Source organism: Pieris brassicae, chromosome 4 (assembly GCF_905147105.1).
Source record: "Pieris brassicae chromosome 4, ilPieBrab1.1, whole genome shotgun sequence".
NCBI lineage: Eukaryota > Metazoa > Arthropoda > Insecta > Lepidoptera > Pieridae > Pieris > Pieris brassicae.
The window spans coordinates 4,027,173-4,042,827 of record NC_059668.1 but is presented as its reverse complement, the minus strand read 5'-3'; the positions used below and the strand labels follow the sequence as shown (position 1 = coordinate 4,042,827).

Below are 15,655 nucleotides of genomic sequence, written 5' to 3'. Positions count from 1 at the left end.
CAAAAGACAATGTATCTTTAACGGATATAAACACCGGCTTTATTAAGCAATTATCTCAAATGTCATAGAGTTCAGTGTGCCTCTTTAAGGTATCCCTACTGTATAAAAAAACTCGTACATCACGTATTAAATTTGCGTGCGTATAATAACAAAATATGGTACATATATACGTTATGAACAAATAAAAAGTTAATCCCAAGCCAGTAAATTATATGACACGTTAGGCGTAAATTATCGGTGGATTCCAGGCGACAGGACACCGATTTATGGTCGTCTATGTAATACCTGTGACGTAATCCCAACAATCTGTTATGACTGACCTCACGTAATGAATCGGCTAATACGACCGATGTATCATCGCATTTATCTTAAGATTGACGTTGTAATGTGATAGTCCAATATTTTTATTTAGCGCGTCGGTTTCACACTCCTAAACAGTTTATAAGTAGTCTTTATATTTCATACATAATAAAACTAACCTTTAAACAGGGGACACATGACACAATGCATTGAAATACTGAACGAACTCCTATATTAACGGAGATTTTGAATTGTCAATTGAGTGAACTGACACAAGCTTTGCTTTATCAGTTACTAGTTAGTGGTAGAAATAGGTATTTTGTAAATATTTTATTAATAATTGTCGTATTGATTGTAGTTATATTTTCTGTTTGTAGGTGTGTGTATGTATATGTAATATTAGTGTTAATACTTTCGGCATTGGGGTGACCCGTAATGGCAAGTTATTTTGTTAAATAAATAAATAAATTTAAATAATTATAATTTATAAGTAATTTAAGTTTTGTTTATTTAAGTTACAAGCACAGGTCCGTCTTTAGATGCATCTAGATTATGGATGTGTCAAATTACATAATAAGTCTCATAGTTTATAAACAAGCTAATTCAGACAATACATTTAACTCACATTACAAGGCTAATGATACAAATATTGTAATTTAATACTAATGTGCGTAGTGCACTAGTATTATCGAGTGGTTTTTTTTTTAAAGAAATTCATTGCCTTGTGTCAAAAATAATCATGTACATTAGTTTATGAGGGCGGTTGTGCATTGATGGATTTTTCTATGTGTAACTTCTTCTTATCCGGTACACTCTTGACAGAGCGGTCGTGATCGCTATTTAGTAGTGGTAATCAAAGGAGCAGATGTGATGAGCTTCACGACGTTTCGCCATCGTTGCCTATTAGTGATCATCCTGCTACACTCATTGAGTGTACCTCCTACGGCAGACTTGATCTGGTCAGTCCAACGCGTAGGTGACCTTCCGCGCGGTCTAGTGCCTTCTATCTTCCCCTGGACGACAAGGCGTTCTATGGACTGAATACCACGCCGAGATACGTGTCCGAAGAATGTAAGGATGCGAGATTGTACTATTGAAAATAAACGCTGCTTAATACCGAGTTCTTGAAGTATCGAGACATTTATACGAAACTCGGTCCACGAAACCCCAAGCATTGTTCTCCAGCACCACATTTCTAGAGCGTCTATTTTCTCTCTTTCCACATCTCGCAAGGTCCACGTTTCGGCCGCGTACAGAACTATATGTAACTATAACTTCCTTATTGGGTAAAAGCGATCGTCAGTTTAAAACCCAAAAAGCAGTGTGGGGTACTGCGGGCTGATTTGCCTATAAAACAAATGACCAAGGAAAAAAAACTAAATAATTTCATACTATTTTATCAATAGCAGTGGTCTCTTTTTATCACATTGTAAATACGATATGAGAGATAGAGAAGCAATACTGTATTTAGACTAATGTAGTTTGTATATATCGTTCCACTTGCATCGATACAGTTATTGTTGCCCCGGCAACGAAACCCTTAAAACATAAAATTTCAAATAAATAAACGGGACAAATATAATGTGTTATTAGTTTTAGTGGAATTGTGTTATTAAGTTATATCTCTCGTATTATAAAACACGTTGCATACAACTAATTATTAATTATCTCAAGCTTTTTGTAGATATAAATAAAACAGATAATCTCTAACAACGTGCCAACAAAACAAATATTCCGTTTGTATGGGGAGGATACAATTTCCCTAAAACATTCTGCTTCACAGATAATGTAATGAGGGAAAATTCAATTATCCAACGCTGTTTTGTTTTTCAAAACAGAGGTACAAACGATAGACTTTGCCCGTTTCACCAATTTGTACAACCGCCCTAATTAACTAAGCCTTTAAAAAAATTCAAACGTTCAAAATCAAAATTTGTCTAAACTTATTTTAAATTTGGACCGAATAAAACCATTTTTTGTCATTTAATGTAAACTATGCTGGCATAACTGTAATATATAAACTGTGGTGCTGGCGAATTCAAATTTCGAATATCCCCTGTCTGTTCGCACCCCCGCCCCGCCCCGGCAGCGCCTAGCAGTCTCGTTCATATTTTGTGCTCCTATTTTGCGCAGCATCCCCGGGTACTGAAATGCACTCGGCAGACTTGAAAAGGTCCTAACATTTAACTCCTCAAGCAATATCCTACCCTAATTATGGAATATAAAGTTGAGTTTACATTGTACAACGCGTATGAAGCTAAGCTCATTTGGAACTAAATGCTTCCGCCTCCCAAAGCCCGGAATAGGGGTAGAGATTCAGTTGAAGTAGCGTGTAGGGGCGCGGCTCGCTTCAAAGTTAGACGTGACAGAGCTTCAGCTACACGAATTCAAATTAAAAGTCCTTAAGGCCCAAAAACCCAAGGTGCGTATTTAATATGAAAGTAAGGGTGGAATAATTCGAATTCTATAACGTGTGATCATCGGTGTTACCATGTTCCTTCCGAATGTTTGTATCTTTTAATGGGTGTTAAGTAACTTCTTTTTATATTTCAGATGCGGAGCGTCTTCTATGGTGGCATTGGATAAGGTAAGATGCTATTTGAAATTGTTTAATTTTTTTTTGCTTATTTCTATTATACGTTAAATAGATTTATTTTTGTTCCTCTTTTTTAATTATATTTTAATTTATAGAGTGACTTTATTTCACTAACGTATAGATGCTATTAAAATAAAGGGTGTATTTTGTTATAATAACATACATAAATCAAATTAGGTAATTCACATATTTGTTACCCTAAGAACAGATAACTTATTATCATCCGCAATAAGTAAACAAATATATATTTAAAATGAAAACACCTGAATACGCTAAAAGATGATTTGAGGCTCAATACACAAAAACACACTCAAATTTATTTATGATTACTATTAATATTCTAATCAAATTATTATCTTTAATAGAAACTTAAAAGTTCTAAATCTAAATTTTAATTCTGTAGCTTCATATCATAAGATCAAAATCTACTAATTACAGGGTAATTCATTCACTGATTGTTTTCTACGGCAAACAGAAGAATGCCTATCATTCCGAAACGGTCAGGCATCGAATCCTAATCCTCTGGTTTTAACTCCCTTCATAATCCTTAAGCCAGATAGGTAGATAGCAGATGTTGGAATACATAACTGAGAATAAAATGTATTTAGTCATACATATATGTTATTTTTACATACTATTCGCTTGCGGGACACATACTCCATTGAGAGACACATTCTCCAAGAGATGTGTCCATTCTTATCGCATATTGTTAATATATTCCATTTTTGTATTAAAAAAGCTGTTAAATCAAGCAAAAAGTCAATACCTTAAAGCTTAATTTAGTAATACCTAAAACTTGTCTTTCTCATTATTATTTATCAGTTTAATCTTCGTTGATGTGACTTGTAAGAAATTTTGTTTTGTTCCGATGCTGGATTTGGATTAAAACTTTTCCCATTTTCCTGATCCTTGAAAATTTGTACCGTTCACTCACCTGAATATTTTCTGAAATTAATGGAATTCATTTTTATTTATACTTTAATGTTATACAAAGTAAATAGACCGAAATTTGGGTTTTTAATATAAAAGAAAAAAGTTAATCAGATAAACACGCACACGCACACACGGACTTTTTTGCAGATGGATAAGGAAATTAAAGTAGGTAAAACATAAAAAAAATCGTTTAATAAAATTTAAAAATACTTGTATCGCAAAAACTATGTCAAATTTTTACAAAATTGGAATTTAAATAAAAAGATTAATTTGGATATGAATTTTAGTTTCCTAGAAATTCGTGGACGAAATTTGGCGTAAGTAGATACTCCAATATTATACACAACCTTTTTACTTAAAAAAAAAGTTTTTCGTTTAAAATAATTAAAAATTGTCTCTTATTCAGCTGACTTGATATTTATTATATCGAATAAAAAGTACTTACAATAAAAAGACCAGACCAACCGAGATCCAAACGCGGTTGAGAGCACACGAAATATTACATGAAAATGGCGGCATAAACTTGTAATTTCAGTACATTAGTGAAATATTATAGCCTCTAAGGAAAGCGAGGAATAAGCAACTTTAGTATTAAAATTAATATGAATGACAAATGAACTCGACAAGATATTCAAGTATTATTGTTCTATCCTTTATCTTTAACGATTTGATATAACTTCTAATTAGACGATAATAATATTTTATTAAGGTTCTTTGTTTAAATTGTTATTACGCTGATAAAATGACCGCTACGGGTAAAATTATTTTCACGTTTCTGGTGGGAATAGTAATTTTCACAATAGACAGAAAGAATTAGAGATATATCTTTTGTCAATGAATTAAAATATGTGCAATAACTTTTACACAAATAAAGAATGAAGGTTTATATAATATGTGTATGTATCTGGCTCGTATATACATATTACGTTTCTCATGTAAATAAAATACATTTTTGTAAAGAGAAATAAAGTTCCTTAAACATTATATAATAAGTCACGCTTTGGGGTAACAAAAGCCGTAAATAATTCAACATATTTTTTTTTTCAGTCAAATCCTAAATATAATTTATTGTGAAATAGATGATTTTATTATTTCTTTAATTATTATAGTCACGATTATAAATTGTATCAATCATTGTAAATTGTCAAACAAATTATACAAGATCGACCATTAATTAGGTGAAAAGATTTTATTTCGAAAGAGATACATACTATTGCATTTCTTAGATACGATAAAATTCTCAAAAGAAAGTATCAAAAATTATGCATCGATTAAAGTTTCTTTACTATAGGTACGTTTTACCAAGTCGAAATTCTAAATACACCCTTTGATTTTACAAAAACGTCAAGATTTATATACCTTCATAATCTACTTAACCAGACCATGTTTGAGCAGGGTCACTTGTCCCTCGATAATTATACAAACTCGCATGCACATATATCTTCGCACACAGACACAAACGTAATCAAATACATGCTAATTCATGATAGCGAGGGAATTATGGCCGAAGCCTGAGGCGCGAAATTACTACCGCATCTCACCCTTTTACGATCACGCTTCGCATACGAAATATTATTTAAAAAATATAAAATGGGGTGCAGGACGGTGATATGGAGTTCATGATTATAAATGCATACTTTGTTGTGTGTTTCTTGGAAGAAATTTTGTAAAATAATCAAATGGATCGAATTTTTACAACTTATACATAAAAGTAGATAATATTAGAAATTGCTTATACTTTAGTATAACTAAAGTATGTGATGAGTTTGAATATAGAATACAAATGCGCCGATGTACCATAACCGTTGCGTTGAGTACAAAATACCTAATAGTATTCGCGTTAATAAAATTAAAAAAATCCATCTATCTGTAAATATCCAAGACAAAGGCTTGTTTGTTTGGCAAATCCCAAATGGATAATTCGATGATACTTTCCGTTTATTACATTGCCAGTCTAGACAATCTAGACTCCAAACAAAGAAATATGCAAATGCAATTTGAGCTAACAATGTTCTGGCAAGGTTTATCTCGTTTTCTAGCGGGCAATGCGGAAATTGCACTAGAATTGAATTTATGTAAATTGTCCAACTATTTGTTTTGAGGATTTGCTTTATATAATTTTTAATGTCTTTAGAACCATGTTAATGCTTTTTATCTTAATAATAAACATTTATTTTTCAAGAATATGGTACAAAAAAATGTCATGGTACCAATAGAAAGTTCGTTTATTCTGCCACACGTAATGGCGTAAAAAATTATCTTAAAAGGAATTTTACATAGAAGTTACATACATTATGAGTTATATCAATTAGTCAATTCTTGTATTATTTGTATTGATAAGACACTAAGTAACGCGGCATAATCATAATATTAATAGTAATATGGTAACTTTAACCATGCATAAAGTAAAGAAATCGTGATTACTAACAACATTCATTAGGAATCAGAAATACCATTCATTAGGAATTTGCTTAAAATATTTCTAGTATTTAATATGTAAAAAACAACAAAAATTTACTTTTTAATTATGAGTAGATGAAACCATTACTCTATACACTTGGTAGGTAGTATATAGGCTCTATACACATTTTAGAATACTAGTTCAGCAGCAGTTTTGCCCACAGTTCAGTCATATTATAATTCCTCGATAAAATAAATAAAAATAAAATATGTTTTCTATTCTTGAAATTGGCGCTCTCAATTTAAAGAATATTTCATTTCAAATTAATTATATTTCAACATAATAAAAACCAAAGCCAAAATGGTGGACATGCCAGACTAATTAACATAGTTGTAGAACTAAATTACCTGCACAGACCAGTATAATTAGACTAATATTAGATTCAGTACTAAATTGCACGAAATGTGGGAATGGTTAGAGCATTTAGAGCTGTCTGGAGTTAGTGTATTAATTGAACTAATGAAAATAACAAAATATAGTTAAATAAAAACGTATCATGAATCATTATCAATACCTACGTTTAGTTAAAGTTCTTAATTGATAAGTCAAAACACCAAACCTTTTTCGGCGTCACAATCAAAGTATGCCAATCAGTAAGACGCAACTATATTAAGAAACAAAATTAAATAGGTTAAAAACATACTTTTCATGTTTAAAAAAATATTTATCGCAATAAGTAACTGTATTGTTGCATTGTTGCATGTCGTTTATTGTCTATTATCAAATGCGAAAAAAGGTAATGGTGCTACAATCTTTTAGGTATGGGCCTCAGATTTTTCTGTCTATTTCGTGATCATTTATTTTCCTAATAGACAAGTATTCGTAGTTTTCTTCAAGCCTTCTGTGTCTGACGCATGACGACTTTTTTTGGTTCCTCCATTTTCATTACTCACGATTTTTTCCACCACCGTACGTGTGTTAAATATAGGCAGAGAGTCCGCTGGTGCAGAGTTGGATTCGTACCCACAGGGGTTGGACCTCAGTGAGTCGCACGCTAAAACCACTAGACAGTGGTCGGCAAAAATAAAATCCGTGCAAATTAAAGTTTATAACAATTTAATTTATTTATATATCTTAGCCAAATAAATAACGACTGTTCCAGCTAATTAGTTCAGCTTAAGTTGAGCATAGTTAAGTTACATAAGTTAACAATGGAGTATGCATAGTTTATGTTAACATGCAAATGTGCAGCTTAAGTTTGCCGTTATGCAGATACAAGTGGAGTTTGCAACTGAATTAAGCTAAAGTAATTTTCCCTGCGGCCAAGATATAGAGCACTATTAACACTGTCTTCACTAAAGTTTGAATAGTTTTACTACGATAGGGAATAGTGTAACGAACAGCACTTTGTTATACAGTCTACATAATTGCTAGAATAATTTTTACATTCGTATAGATTTTGAGATTTTCGATGTCTTTCTTTTAAAACAAAAGGCAAACGGATCTTAACTTACGTTACAATCCATGGACACGAGACATGGTTGGCCATTGAATAAATATTACGCACTTTTCGTGAGAGTTGTATTTGTTCAGGAATACTTCGAATAATTATATATTTGTGTTAGATTATATGTGACAGTTACGATTTTTTATGTAAAACACATATGCCACCACCTCTTTTCTCTTTCTCATCTTTCTTCTTTTCTCTTTTTCATCTATACACACCCTATCCTCTAAAAAAAAATTAATTTCATTTAGACCTAAACTTTCTATATTTTGCGCTGTTATATGTATGAAACCGGAACACTTAGAAATTGTCTTTGCAGTAAAGAAAAACCAAATACAACGGTTGCGAGAAGTTCTGCAGTTTCAAATTGAGCGGCGGACGCTATTATAAGATTCCTTTTATTTTCTCCTATTTACAACGAAGTTTAATTTCCTCGCTTCTGTGTCCTCACCGCTTCCTTGTTGCAAAAAAAGAAATAACTTTCGAGCAAAGTTTTTTATTCCATGTCTAGGAACATAGGAAGTTTATATTGCATTAGGCCATTAATACAGTAACTCCAGGAGGTACCATTTTTAAAACACGTAGTTACCTTCTGTGCCTACAAATTTTTTTGTCGCCAGGAATGAAATCGTGCACACGTGTGTGAATTTTATACATTTTTTTAATTGCATTAATTTTTAAAAGCCGTGATTTTTTTATTAATATCCAAAACTTTGTCCGACTTGCGTTAGAGCTATGCCGCGTCCCAATCAATAATCGTATAGACAACTATTACCAACTTGATACATTAAAAAAAGGGAAAGAAAGAGGGGAGGAGAGGGAAAGAGAAAGAAAAAATATATATGTAAAAAAATACAAACACAATATAATCAAAAATGGGCCCAACTCAGCTTTAAGACGCTGTGACCAGCAACATTGGCAAACATTTTAACGATTAAAATAAAATTAAAATGATCAAAAACATATTGAAATCGATCGAGACCATGCAACTAAATTCCCAACCCAACCGACTACGAAAAGATAAGTTTTACATTTTAACTTGAAAGAGTACCTTTTTCAACCTCAGTACACTGCATACAATATCCTTCAGCTAAACCATTCAGAATAAATATGAGTAAATCCAATGGATTTAAATATTAAATCATACATCACTAATCACACGACATATTTTGATAGGGTAAGCCGGGTTGGTCCCAAGTGCCAGCCAATAACATCGATCGCTGTGCATTAAATAAATCTTGCGTGGTCACTGGCTTTCGGCCAAACTGTTATCGCAACATCATATATTCTGATATGAATGTGGCTATTTCATATCCACTTTTTAGTGATTATTTTACTCAGTTTTTATGTATTTGGATTCTTATTTCGTACATTTAGAAGAAGTTACTTTTTTCTTAAAGCCGTAGTACGTATTAAGACTGATGAATTTCCATTTTAATAACGCGTTTTCATAGCCTTGATTTTGCTTTTACTTAGGTAGGAACACTAACAGTTTTGACTCTATAGTTGTAGGATATATTTTATTGCTTATTTTTCAATATTTTAAATGTAATAGGTATATATATATATAACGGAATAATCACAATAATTTTAATTAGTCGTAATTTATACCTTGGTATATGTCAAATAAAAATACTTTTTGTAGACTATAAAGTGTTTCCCGTAAGTACAATTTGAAATAAAAAGATATTATTTTGTTACATCTAAACGTTGAAAGGGTTCAAGGCCAAATAGATTAATTTCTCGAAATATTAATTATAAGCGAGCGGGATTAATTACACTATTAGGCGGCTTTTCATTTTCAATTTGATTTTGACAAGAAATTAATGTCAGCAATTATTCTAGACGCCTTTATTTAATATTCGACTAATTACATAGAATTGTATATTCCAGTTATTATTTCTCTAACTAAAATAATTCTGGATAAGTAGTATTTTTAAGCCATTTACATACTGCCTTTCTTGTTAACTATTGATCCAGGTGGGTGAGCCTCTGAAATGGAAATCGGCAATGTTAATGACATCATATTTATGTATAAATAATAATGTCTTGGTACCGTGTGTGTGCTAGCTCACGTCGCCGCGTCATTCGATTTCGTATACCTAATACCAGATTTAGGATATGTGCTGTTAAATCTTACGGATAATCCACGCCCTTGTGGTGTCTACATTACCTTATTACTTCATAATCAATTGAAAATGTTGAATGTTTTACATTGAAGTATAATATATATTTATATATATATATATATAAATATAGCATCGTCTACCTACCTACTGTCTGTCTGTCTTCGTTCTATGTACGCATTTATCACTCGCTCGTAGGGCGAAGAAAAACGACGTGAGGAAACCGACATGTCTAGAAAAAAATATCATAAACCAAAAACGTTGTAGTGCCACTCGTATATTATATTTATTAATATAAATATAATTTTATCGCCATACACAGCTTAATATTGAACCGCTTGATGCCTTTGTCTCCTGGATCCTAAATCCAGAAGGATATTATTGTTTCAGACTGATACAGAAATACTTTTTGTCCATAAATCACATTCACATTAGATACAAAAACATAAATTGTACGATAATGTTTTCCCAGTTTTTCTATTTCATCGCAAGACTAATCTTCAGTGATTTTCTTCTTGCCTATCTTGCCATTGGACAAATTTATCTTTGGAATCCATTCAATGACTTTTTGGATTTCTTTATAAGATATTGTTCTATATAGTTTCCAGCATATTATAGTTACGTAACATAATATACGTTATCAGAATTTAACAAATATTATAGTCGTACTGTTACTGACTGTTGGTATTAAAACAATATGATATTAGACGCACACATAAATTTACACAAATACATTACCTATGTAAAATATTTAAAAAATACATTTTTACAACTTTAACTATATGGTACCAAAGAAAATCTAAATAAAATTCTAAACGAAATGATTTGTTCAGATATTTGAGTAATTTTACTCTTATGTATTCCAATATTATATTAATACCACAACCATTAATATAAGAATTGCCCAGCTTATAAAAACGTCGTACTTAACTAGATTTGCATAGTCACACCCATATATGTATAGCGTACATGAAAATATTGTTCTCACATAAAATACGAAGTAAAAGTTAGGTCGGAGTAAACATATTGAAATGTAACATTTGGTACTGAATGTTTCAGACGACCTTTGGGAAAACAAGCCAGTATGAATGCAAAGAAGATGGAATACAATCTTTGCTAGGTAAGCCGTATATATCTTTTTGTATACACTGATCCTTAGGGCTGTCACGCTGAAGTTTTATAGTGGAGATTGACGTAAACCAAAGAATACTTGGCATTGCATATTTGGTGATTCTTTCTTGGTTTGTTCAGTCATTTCGTGGCATCAATAATATTTTCTTAACAATTTTAAATGCGTTCTATTCAGTTAAATGAGTGGTGAATGATTACATAATCTATAAATCTCAACTCACGCTTACTTTTGGCCGTTTTTGATCCCCAATCCCGCTTACTGTGATCGCAATAAATATAACACGTACGAGTACGTTTGCACTCGTAAAAACAAGGAGTACGGAAAGAGGTTTCTGACTTGAGTGTGAAGCCCCCATAACAATTTAACATTGTTATGGCCATAATGTTATATTATCATCGTGCCATCTGGAAAACGCAATTAAGATAAGATCAATATTTTGTAGACGCTTTTATCAAAAAAGTTTGCTCGTATTAAACCTTTAAGCAACCTTAAAAACCTTAAAAAATAGACATCTCTGTTTTAATTATCATCCTCTCGCCGCACATTAATAAAGTAATAATTGAATTTCACTCAAGGGAAACAGAAAATCATTGTGAACGCTCTGACAGGCGTATTACTCTGAAATCTACAGCTTTACCAAGTTGAAGTTATTGTTAGGTAACGAGGAAATAGTGTTGTGATTGAGTCTGTATTATTTTGTATAAAATGGTTACAAGTAAAAAATAGTTTCTGTTATTAATTCAAGTAGCTTATGAAGGTGTTATATTCATTATTATTGTTATTAAATGACACACATAATTCAATTCTTCATATTTTTTTTAATTACGTACTAAAATTGTAAAAACTTTGTAAATATTTGTTATTTCTTATAGTTAATCTCTGAAAGATGGAAAAGGCGTCTAATCGATCTAGTTGTTTTCCTTTAAATTTTTATCGTTTGGTTTGAAATGGATCACATCACTATCTCGTTGAGTCTGCTGTTTGCTCGACAGCGTGCAAGATTAATGACAACGAAGGACAGTGTACGAGAAATTCAGTTCAATTTTGTGAAAACTGAATAATTCGAATATTGTTGAGATAATTACGCATCGATTTACGAAGTTTGATTAAAACTGCGTACACTGATTTACACAATCTAAATCACAATTGTTTAGATAGAATTCGATTATTTTGGCTAAAAATAAAATTACAATTTTTTTTTTATTTTATCTATTAATAAGGAGATTATATCTTGTATTCTCTATAAAATATTTTGCCCTGCGTTAATAATATCGTAGTGTAATAAATACAGCTGATAAATATAGTAAGTAATAATTTTATAATTATTTACGCATAAATTTATATTATATTGTCAGACACAACGTCTTTCAAGAAAACAAGGATACGAATTCTTAAAAGGCCGGCAACGCATTTGCGAAAGCTCTGGTAATGTGTCAGGTTCCTGCCCGTTTGTTCCCTGTTATATAAATATATATTTGACAACATCATTACGATTGATAAATGATGTGCAATTAGCGAGCACTTAATTTGTACAACTAAATCCTTTGGTTTTGCTTGAAATTCATTATCGTTCTCGGGTTGAATAGCGCAGAAACCTCTTTAGTATTAACCCGATTAATTTTATAAATTGCTACAGCAGTGCAAAACATAACGAACGTTAGGTAAAGCTTTATTAATTGTATTTACTTTTGGGAACATACTCAGTATTACGGTGAATTTGTAAATGGCAGTTAAGTTCTAAAGGTTTTCAGTTTATTTTGAAATGACTTGCGACAACGTGTCATAAAAGTTTGAAATTAAAAGCACATAATTATTATTATTAAACTTGTTTAATTCTATGTATACATACAAAGGTATACGTTGTTTTGATGTGTGATTCGTTATATTATACATTAAGTACCTGCGACAAATATGAATTTTAGAAAATAAATTTATACAGTACCTTTGTTTTCAACAGCTTTGACAATTATCACGAGGCTTGTATACGATTTGTAATTGATCCGCTAACACTGAAACATAAGAGAACGGAGCTCTGCATACTGAGCTGTTTCATATCTCCAATTTTAGAACAAACTATGATCAAAATAATATACACCTCAAAAAGCAAATTATTAGTAGTCACATTGTCTTTTTTATAACATAATTTTGGTCTCATTTGTGGTGTTATCCGTTTGGCTATATTTAGATCAAATAGATCAAACAGTTTTCAGTTTTCTTTCTCTTTAATTTATGAAATAAATCAATATCTTGTAATATTATAATTATTTTAGTCTAATTAACTCTACGTTGACACCTGTCAAAGTTATGAAATATCCTATATGCTCTGCTAACAAGACGACGAATACGGCAATGAACATAAATTTAACGTAAAATGTACCTTATACTTAATATTTAAATCTAATTATACTAAACCAAATATCCCAATAACTGAGTAGTTTAACAAAGCTATATGTACTTAACTATAAGAGCAATAATTTCCTTTCAAAGAACTATAATAAAACTACGACAATACTTCCAAATACATATAACTAGTATACTATCAAAACAAAATCTTTTCGCGAAAATCAGTGAGCGTTAAAGATACGTCAAATAGAATTACTCGGGAATCTCAATCCGGGGGAAATTGATGAGAGGCGATCGTGTAAAGGCCTCCCGGGAAACAATGAATGTTCGTCTTTCATCGTTCCTCCCTCGTGCAATTACGGTCTTTTTGTTAAACCGAGTTCCTACTACATCAGAACACAATGCTCTGATGATTTGCGGAAAGTGCCTCGAATTATTTTTTGTTAGGCCGCCGGGAGTTGAGCTATTTTTGATTTGTTTGCGAATTTAGTTTGAATAATGTGAAAGCAACGGTGAATGTTATATTGAATCAAATAAGGTTAGATGTTAGCGTACCTATTGTGTTACATTTAAATATAAAATAAATGATTTAATTTTTGATCTGATATATAACACAATTTTTAGTGTTCCGTTTTGGCAGTCGCTTAGTTATTGTTGTTGACTAATTTATTAAATTGGTTTTAGTTAGACAGTTACGAAATTGGATTTACGTCCTTCGTCTGCTCCAGTATTGTTTATTATGAACTTGATTCACATAATCGACGACAATACGTCGTACAACATTGATCTATATCCAACTCCAATTTTTATGCAGTCCAAATTCCTAATAATTATTTGGGTAGGACGGCACTGACAGCTGATCATATATAAGCCTTCTTCGGTCTTCCCTATACCTCACATACATAGTTTTTAACATAAGTATTACATTTAACGTGGTCCGGTACAATGACGACAGGTGGACACAAAGACAGGTAAAATATCTGAGGTGACAGGCACGAGATCGCAAGGCCAGCCTTGTGCCAGATAGACGAATTTGAGATGATGGGGGAGATAGCAAACAAAATAAAATTGTGGAATGCTTTAAGCTTATACCCGTAGTCCAAATAAATATAAATACAACATTTTATTTTATTACTTACTGTTTATGTCTGCGTGTGTCTTATACTGTATCGTATATGTGTTTGTATATTTATGGAATGTTAGCAATGTTACATGAAAGGTTGATAAACCTGCACAGGGTGTAAGCATACTGTATATCAAAGCACTTTATTGGTTATGGATAAGGTGTGAATGGCATCCTTTTTTGAAAAATGGTGTTGTCTTTAAAGGCATTTTATTGGTTGTTGATGGATTGTTAGGGTTTCTGTCTGTTACCTTACTTTATAATAGCAATCAATAAGCTATATTATTATTACATATAACAGAATAGGTTTCATTATCTTTATTTTTAAAGTTCATTGTCCTAAAAATAAATCTAAAATATAACTGAAATTTTGTGGAAATGAGTAACGTCGACATTATTCAGCGGATTTGTGTGGGAAGCGAGTGATTGATCGTTTGTGTCAAGATATTTTCATCATTTTATCTTAAGAGATCTATATGATAATTTCGTTCCTTAAGGTTTTTCTCCTTGTAAAGTATAATTTATCCGGGAAAAAAATATGTATATTTTTGTTGGAAGCTTTCAAAAAATATATTCAATACATCATCCGAGCACATCCATATTTATTTCCTTTATTTCAACTTAGGCTATAACATGACAATCGAGTGTCGTTCATGTCGATGGATTTACGACTCGTAACTATTACGAATGGCATTAAGATATAGAAAATTCTATCACTACTGGCGCTTCGGCTGGACATCGAGGCGTTTACACCGAGTTCATGGTATTTTTTGATTAGCCATGGAACCTCTTTTCTGAGAACCCTAGGTGGACGGGTCATAATTTAAGCATAGTTAAGGACTGAACATTAATTTTATTGTTCTCTGTGACTATTTCTTTATCAAATAATAATATTTTTTTTTTCATTTTCAGGACATGGCGTCAATGGCGTAATGCTGATACTAGTATGAAGCCAAAATAACATCTAGTTTAAAGTCGAGCTACCGGTTCTGTAATAATTGATATAGTTTAGTCATTAAAATTAGTATGGCCAATTATATATTAAGTTCCATCAGTTGCCCACGCCCTAGTTTTGCATGAACCATGAAATCTCTGGTTTAAAACTCCAGAAAATGGTAGGTGACAAAAGCCTCATTGTTTCCTTTTTTTTAAATACAGCTGTTAAAAATTATTGTCCTATGCTCCTGAGGGATA

The 15,655-nt window shown here is 31.7% G+C and overlaps 1 long non-coding RNA gene across 1 annotated transcript; it reads left to right on the top strand.

Moving 5' to 3' along the window:
- Positions 1-2,661: 2,661 nt before the first annotated feature.
- LOC123709046 lies at positions 2,662-15,441 on the top strand. The gene is made up of 4 exons (XR_006753674.1): positions 2,662-2,722; positions 2,854-2,887; positions 10,923-10,983; positions 15,374-15,441. It is a non-coding gene; the product is annotated as an uncharacterized LOC123709046 (long non-coding RNA).
- The last annotated feature ends 214 nt before the right edge of the window (positions 15,442-15,655 follow it).